This window comes from Condylura cristata, unplaced genomic scaffold, assembly GCF_000260355.1.
Source record: "Condylura cristata isolate star-nosed mole 26May11 unplaced genomic scaffold, ConCri1.0 scaffold00014, whole genome shotgun sequence".
In the NCBI taxonomy this organism is placed as follows: Eukaryota; Metazoa; Chordata; class Mammalia; order Eulipotyphla; family Talpidae; genus Condylura; species Condylura cristata.
The window spans coordinates 51696430-51702660 of NW_004567115.1; positions in this window are offsets into that span (position 1 = coordinate 51696430).

Genomic DNA, 6231 nt, shown 5'->3' on the forward strand with positions numbered 1-6231 from the left:
GGGCGCGCCGCGCCGACCCCGGGGAGCGCGAGCGAGCGAGCGCGCCGGAGGGAGGGCGCCCTGCACACCAACCTTTCCCCTCGCCTCACGGAGGACTGTTTGCTTCTCCATTTTAGGCTCTTTCACTCGGTTTTACTCGCTCGTAGTGGCGAGGTGAGGCGTTGTTTACCGTTTCTGGAATTAAATGGGAGAAAGTTAACTATTAGCCCCCAGCCCTTGTGTAAACAAAACCAGTTGCTTTTGGCACCGTTAGGCCCGGGCTTTTGTATAATTTGTAACGCGGGGAATTGAAGCCGCTCCATTGTGTCGCTGTGTTTTCAGAGATAAGCGCAGCACGCAGGGGCGCGGGCCGGGCCTGTCTGCAGGGGCGCGTCTACATTGAGAGTCAATTAAAAGGCGTATCTGCGGGAGTAATAGTTCCTTTCTCGCCCATACGATGTTAAATATTTGGGGGCCTAGTTGAGTTGGCAGTTCACCTCTGGTCTGGGCTTTGCTGTTTTTCCTGCTGAGAGGGAGCAGGAGCGTGCTGGGAGGCCCGAAGCTCTGAGCTGGCCTGGCCGCCTGATTTAACTGCGCCCCGGCCTTATGGTCTTCGTAAGGTCTTTTATCTGGCCGCCCCTTGGCTTCTTTATCTGTGTGACCGAGTAACCAGGCCTGTCTGGTGTCCAGCATGCTACCAGATGAGCCATAAATACCCTTCTCCTTTCCCCAGCTCCCATCCTTTGTTAAAGAAAAAGTATGCAAATAGCAAGACCCTGTCCACCTTCTTGGTCTGTAGGCCCCAAGGGACATGTGGCAATGTGGGGACAGTTTTGCTGGTGCAACCCAGGGTGAGTCGGGGCCACTAACATCTAGGCGGTGAGGCCCAGGGTGCTGCTACGCCCCCAGAGAGCTATCTGGGCTAACATGGTGACGCCGGCCTTGAGAAGGCCTGCTGGCCCTGCTCCGCCGTGGGCTGGCTCAGCAAGGGCAGCTTCTACTTTCATACACACGTTCCTGAAGAAACTAGCCTGTTTTGCACTCAGGGGAACAGTGGAGGCTGTGGGGGTCACAGCAGCTGTATTCCTGCACATGTTACAGGACAACAAATCTGTTGCAGGACAGGGAGAGAGGGACACCCCCGAAGCCCCAAACCTGCCTGCTCTAAGTGGGTTCTGCCATCTGCCACGTCAAGACAAAACATATGAAACTTTAATGAAAAGGAACTTTAAGACAGTAAATATACAATAGGGAACACAAAGAATATAACTTCTAAATCAAACTCTTGAAGTGACCCATCCCCTCGTGGGCAAAAGTCCACCCAGAAGGGGTTGGCCCAGAGCAAGGCCTGAAAGCTGCCACAAGACTAAAGCACCTTCTGGCCGGGACCCATGGAAAAGGGTCAGACATGGCCAGACAAGTCTGGGAGGAAAAGGGCAAAATCACAATCGATATAAACACGGCCATACACACACCTCCCCTGAACACATAAAAATGGAGATTAGGACTTTTCATTAGATTAAAGGAACAGCGTGGTTCATTAAGCGCAAGGCACGCTCCCTCTGAAGGCATCACGTCCGTTGCTTACTGTCACAATTCACAAGCACTTCAAGTTTTTGTTTCCCTTCAAAAGTGGGGGCTTATGGCTGGTGTCCATCTCTCTGCTAAATTCCTCACCTATCCTGAAGTTCTGACTACGTCCCTGCCCCCAAGGAACAGCGCTCCCCTGGAAGTGCAGGGCTCAGGCAGCAATTACAGAACAATACTGAGAACATATAATTAAGCGTTGATTGCAGCCGGAGGAGAGGGCAATGAGTTCAGGCCCAGCCCGCCAGTGCGTGGTGTGCGGTGTGCTGCTGCATGTAAGGAGCGAGAGCACGGCTTGCTGCTCCAGGTCAGCTCGGGCTCCTCTACCCACTCCGGAGCTTTTTTTTCTGAAGTAACGACTCCTGGGTTTATTATTCTTAAGGGGCAAACTCCATAACCAGCCTGTGTGCCTCCTACAACGGCTGCACTTTCCTGATCAGGAGCTGTCCTCCACTGGGCCGATGGGGAGCGCTCCCCGAGTTGGAGGGAGCCCGTGTGGATTCTGCTGGAGACCGTGTCTTGCCAACATAGGCAGAGGGTGCGTGGCCTGCCGGCACTGGCAGCTCTTGTCTCCGTGGTGCCGCGCAGGCACGGGCTTGCAGGGGCCGCATTCCAGAGTTCTGCACGTGAAGGCAGACGGGAGAATCTCCCCTCTCAGAGCGCATTCCCAAACACACCCAGCCCCAGCACCCCACACGGGATTCAGGCCCTGCACCCACTCAAGTCCAGGCATTTTTCTCCTCTTTTCGACCAATGTGTTCAGCTTCTTGGCGAGCATCTCCCATCAGCTAACGTTGAGCAAAGCAGACCCGGCCCTGCGTCAGGCACATGGGGGCCGGTGGGGAGAGGGGTTGTTCCACGCGTCCATGGGCTATGTAGAGAATTGAAATCAAACCTCTGGGCTGGACGTCCCTGACTGGACTTTTTTCTTTGGGTGCTGTTTTAGGGCAGCGTGAATCGGAGATGGCTCCACCCCAGTGCTCAGGACTTCTGAGGTGACGTCACCTCTTCAATCTGCTCTGCTCTGCTCAACAGTCCCCCAAGGCTACAGTCCCGCATCCCCAAGGCCCCCCCCCCCATCTTGCCAGGTGCGGCTCCTACTTCTCTGGACATGTTCCCCTCTCTGGCTCTCCCCGGCCCCCACCCCCACCCCACTCTGTCCTCAGAATAAAGTGCCCTTTTGTCCTTTGCAGGAAGACAGGCTGGCTTCACACATGCTCTTTTCTCTGCCCAGAATGCTCTCACATCTTTATCTGGCTGTCCAGGCCCCCTCCGCTGCCCCCCCCCCAGGCCAGCTCAGCCTTCTCTGTGGCCTCCCAGAGGCCTCAGTGTCTCCCTTTGGGCTCTGTAGCCCTGTGCTAACCTCCAGCACCCGCCGAGCCTCTCTCGTCCCATCTTCAGCCCAGTGACACTAAACACCGTGTGAGGACGAGCCCGGTCTGGGTCTCCACCGGGCCAGGGGCACCTGGCCGACACGGCCAGGGCCACCTGCTAGCTGACCTGCAGCTGTGGCCTGGCCCCGTGAGGCCCGCGTCCAAGCCTGCTGGCGGACCCCAGGCTGGGCTCTTCCTAGACCGCTGATGCAGAACAGGGTGAGGCTTCGGAAATGAGCTGAGTTCTGAGTCCATCGAACACCTGCCCCGGCTTCCCAGACGCGACTGTGGTCACTAGACGTCTCCGCTTGGATGTCCAGTCGGACCCCCCCACCATGCACCACACCCCAGCCTTCAGATTTCCTCCAAAACCTGCGTCTCCCCTCACTCCATGCCAGTTCCATTCTTCTGGCTGCTCAGGAGACAAACCGCACATCACACCACACATCCATTCCACCAGAGAAGCCCGTGGCTCTCTCTACAAAATGCTGCCGGAAGCCAGTGCCCCACCTTTCTGGCACCGTCCCCCATCTGGGCCACAGTCTGACCTGGGTTTCCAAAATCCACTTCTGAATGGTCTCCCCGCTCCTTCCACTTGATTTATCTATTTTGGCACAGAAGAGTTGGGGCACAGGTCAGAGGTGCAGGGTGAGAGTGTTCACCAGAGACAGACTGGGAGCAAAACAGGTAGACCTACTGAAATACACTGCTGAGGGGAGCAGGGGGTGGTCAGGAGAGGTCTGCTGTGCCCTGTGGGTCACTCCCTAGCCCTGGATCGAACTCAGGTTGTTACAGGACAGGGAGAGAGGGGCACCCCTGAACCCCCAAATCTGCCTGCTCTAAATAGGTTCTGCCATCTCCCGCATCAAGACAAAGCATATAAGATTTTAGTGGAAAGGAACTTTAATACAGCGAGTGTACAATATGGAGACAAAGAATATAACTTCTAAATTAAACACCTGACCCATCTCCTCGTGGGCAAAAGCCCACCCAGAAGGGATGACCCAACGCAAGGCCTGAAAGCTGCCGCAAGCCCAAAGCACCTTCTGGCCAGGACCCATAGAAAAGGGCCAGACACGACCAGACAAGTCTGGGAGGAAAAGAGCAAAATCACAATCCATTTATAAACACCGCCATAGTCACCTCCCCACGGGTCTCTTGCCCACATCTGCCTTCACCAGTCTAGGGTCAGGAAACAAGCACGGTTTCTTCATCACATGCTTGCTGCTCCATGTGGCTTCCTCAGGTCTCCTCTGGCTCCATCCCGCTTCCTTCTTCTTCAGATTCCTTCTCTTCTCTGCTCAGCTCCACTCTCCTCCTGGGTGGGGCAAGGAACCTGGTGCTTCCCTTTTCCTGGGGACCCCCTGTTGCAAGGTCATCACAGTGGGCCGTCATGGTGGTAGCACTGAGACTGAACTCGCAGGTCACCAAAGAGGCCCCTGCTCCCGTGGTCTTCGCTGCCTCTCTACCCTGTGTTCCACGCGACGGCAGCCAGGTGATACCTTTGAACCTGCCTCACACTCAAAGCCTTCTACGTCCACAGCCCCTCATGATGAGGCCCGGGCAAGGCCTTGCCCCCAGTCAACTCTGCCTCCACCCACCCACACTCCCTGGCTCACCCAGCAGCATCCACACGGACACCCGCCGCCCAACTGTTCCTCAAGTCCACTCCCAGCTCAGCCCTCCCGAGGCTGCCCCTTGGGCCTGGAGGGGTTTCCTCCAGATGGCCACAGGACCAGCTCTGCCACTGGATCAGGGCCTTGGAGAGTGACACACAGTGACCCCGTCAGCGTCCCTCTGCCCTGTCTGCTTGGCTCTGTCCGGCTGCTCCACTTGTCTCCTCCCACTCATTGGAAGTTCAAGGACAATGAGACTTTATTTCTGTTTACTGCTGTATCACAGCATCTAGAGCTGTGTCTAGCATCTGGCAGGCACTCAGGAGTGGTCGTGCGTCGAGGATCTGGGTGGGCCATCACAGGTCACCTGCACCAGGTCCCAGTCCACTGCTTTCTCCAGAATTCAGTTCTGCTAAAGGATGAAAAGGTAGGGTGAGGGGGACCAGCTCCCCAGGTGTCTGCCGCCCTGACCCTCACCTGCCTTAGCCTAGGGGCCCCCTCACCCCAGGACCACAGTTTGAAGCACAGCTCCCACCACCCCACCTCAGACCAGAGATTCAAAGGAACAGAACTGGCAGCTCGGCCCATTTCCCCCTTGCAGCCTGTTTTATGCGTTTCTCTTGCCCCAGGACAATCACAATGTATCCTACTGGCCAGAAATAGGTCCAGCACCTATTTACAGGTAAAAGTCACAAGATTCATGGATCCTGAATGAATGGGTTTGCAGACATGCCTGGGGCAAGTGGCACTTCCCTCTGATCCTCACTGCAGAGGGCTCCGGAGAGGGTGGGCTTTGCAGTTCACTGGAGAGAAAGGATGAAAAGGTTACGAGTAGGTTGTCCAGAGCGATCCCTGGAGCAGTTTGCTTAGATGTGCTTGGTCACACTTTGAAGGAACAAGCCCCGCATCCCCGAGACATCACCCCAGCACGCAGGCACCCCAATGCCCGCGTGCTTCTAGCCCCAAACTGTGAAGCTGAGCAAAAGATCAGATTCGAAAAAGGAAAACTTGAGCTGGCTTTGGGACTGTGGCCCCTAAAGCCCTATGGCCCGGTGGGCTCCCGCTTCCTGGCGTCTGTGATTTCTGTGACTCGGAAGTCCATTCTGGAGCAGACCAGTCTGCTTTCTAGTGAGTGCACGACAAGGGGATGATGTGTCTATTTGTCTCACTGCTGGAGAAGACACTCCAGAGGGTGGACGGCTCTGCCTCGGAGCTGTAGAAACGGATGGAGGACGGACGGACAGAGCTTCCTGTGCAGGCCGAGGACTGGGGAAAGCTGGCTGTCCCCACACACCAGGAGCAGGAAACCCTGCCGCAAAGGCCAGTCTGACCACTCACTCCCAACTCCCAGCTCCCTGGGGAGCCTCTATAAAGGTGGCTTCTCATAGTGCAACAGGGGTCCCCAGGAAAAGGGGAAGTCCAAGGTTCCTTGCCCAACCCAGGAGGGTGGAGCTGAGCAGAGAAAAGGAGAGAAGAGAAGGAATCTGGGGAGGAAGGAAGCAGGATGGAGCCAGAGGAGGCCTGAGGGAGCCACCTGAGCAGGGAGCATGTGATGGAGACACCGGGCTTGTTTCCTGGCCATGGGCTGGTTGAAAGGGATGTGGGCGAGAGACCATGGGGAGGTGACTATGGCCGTGTTTATAAATAAATTGATTTTGATTTTGCTCTTTTCCTCC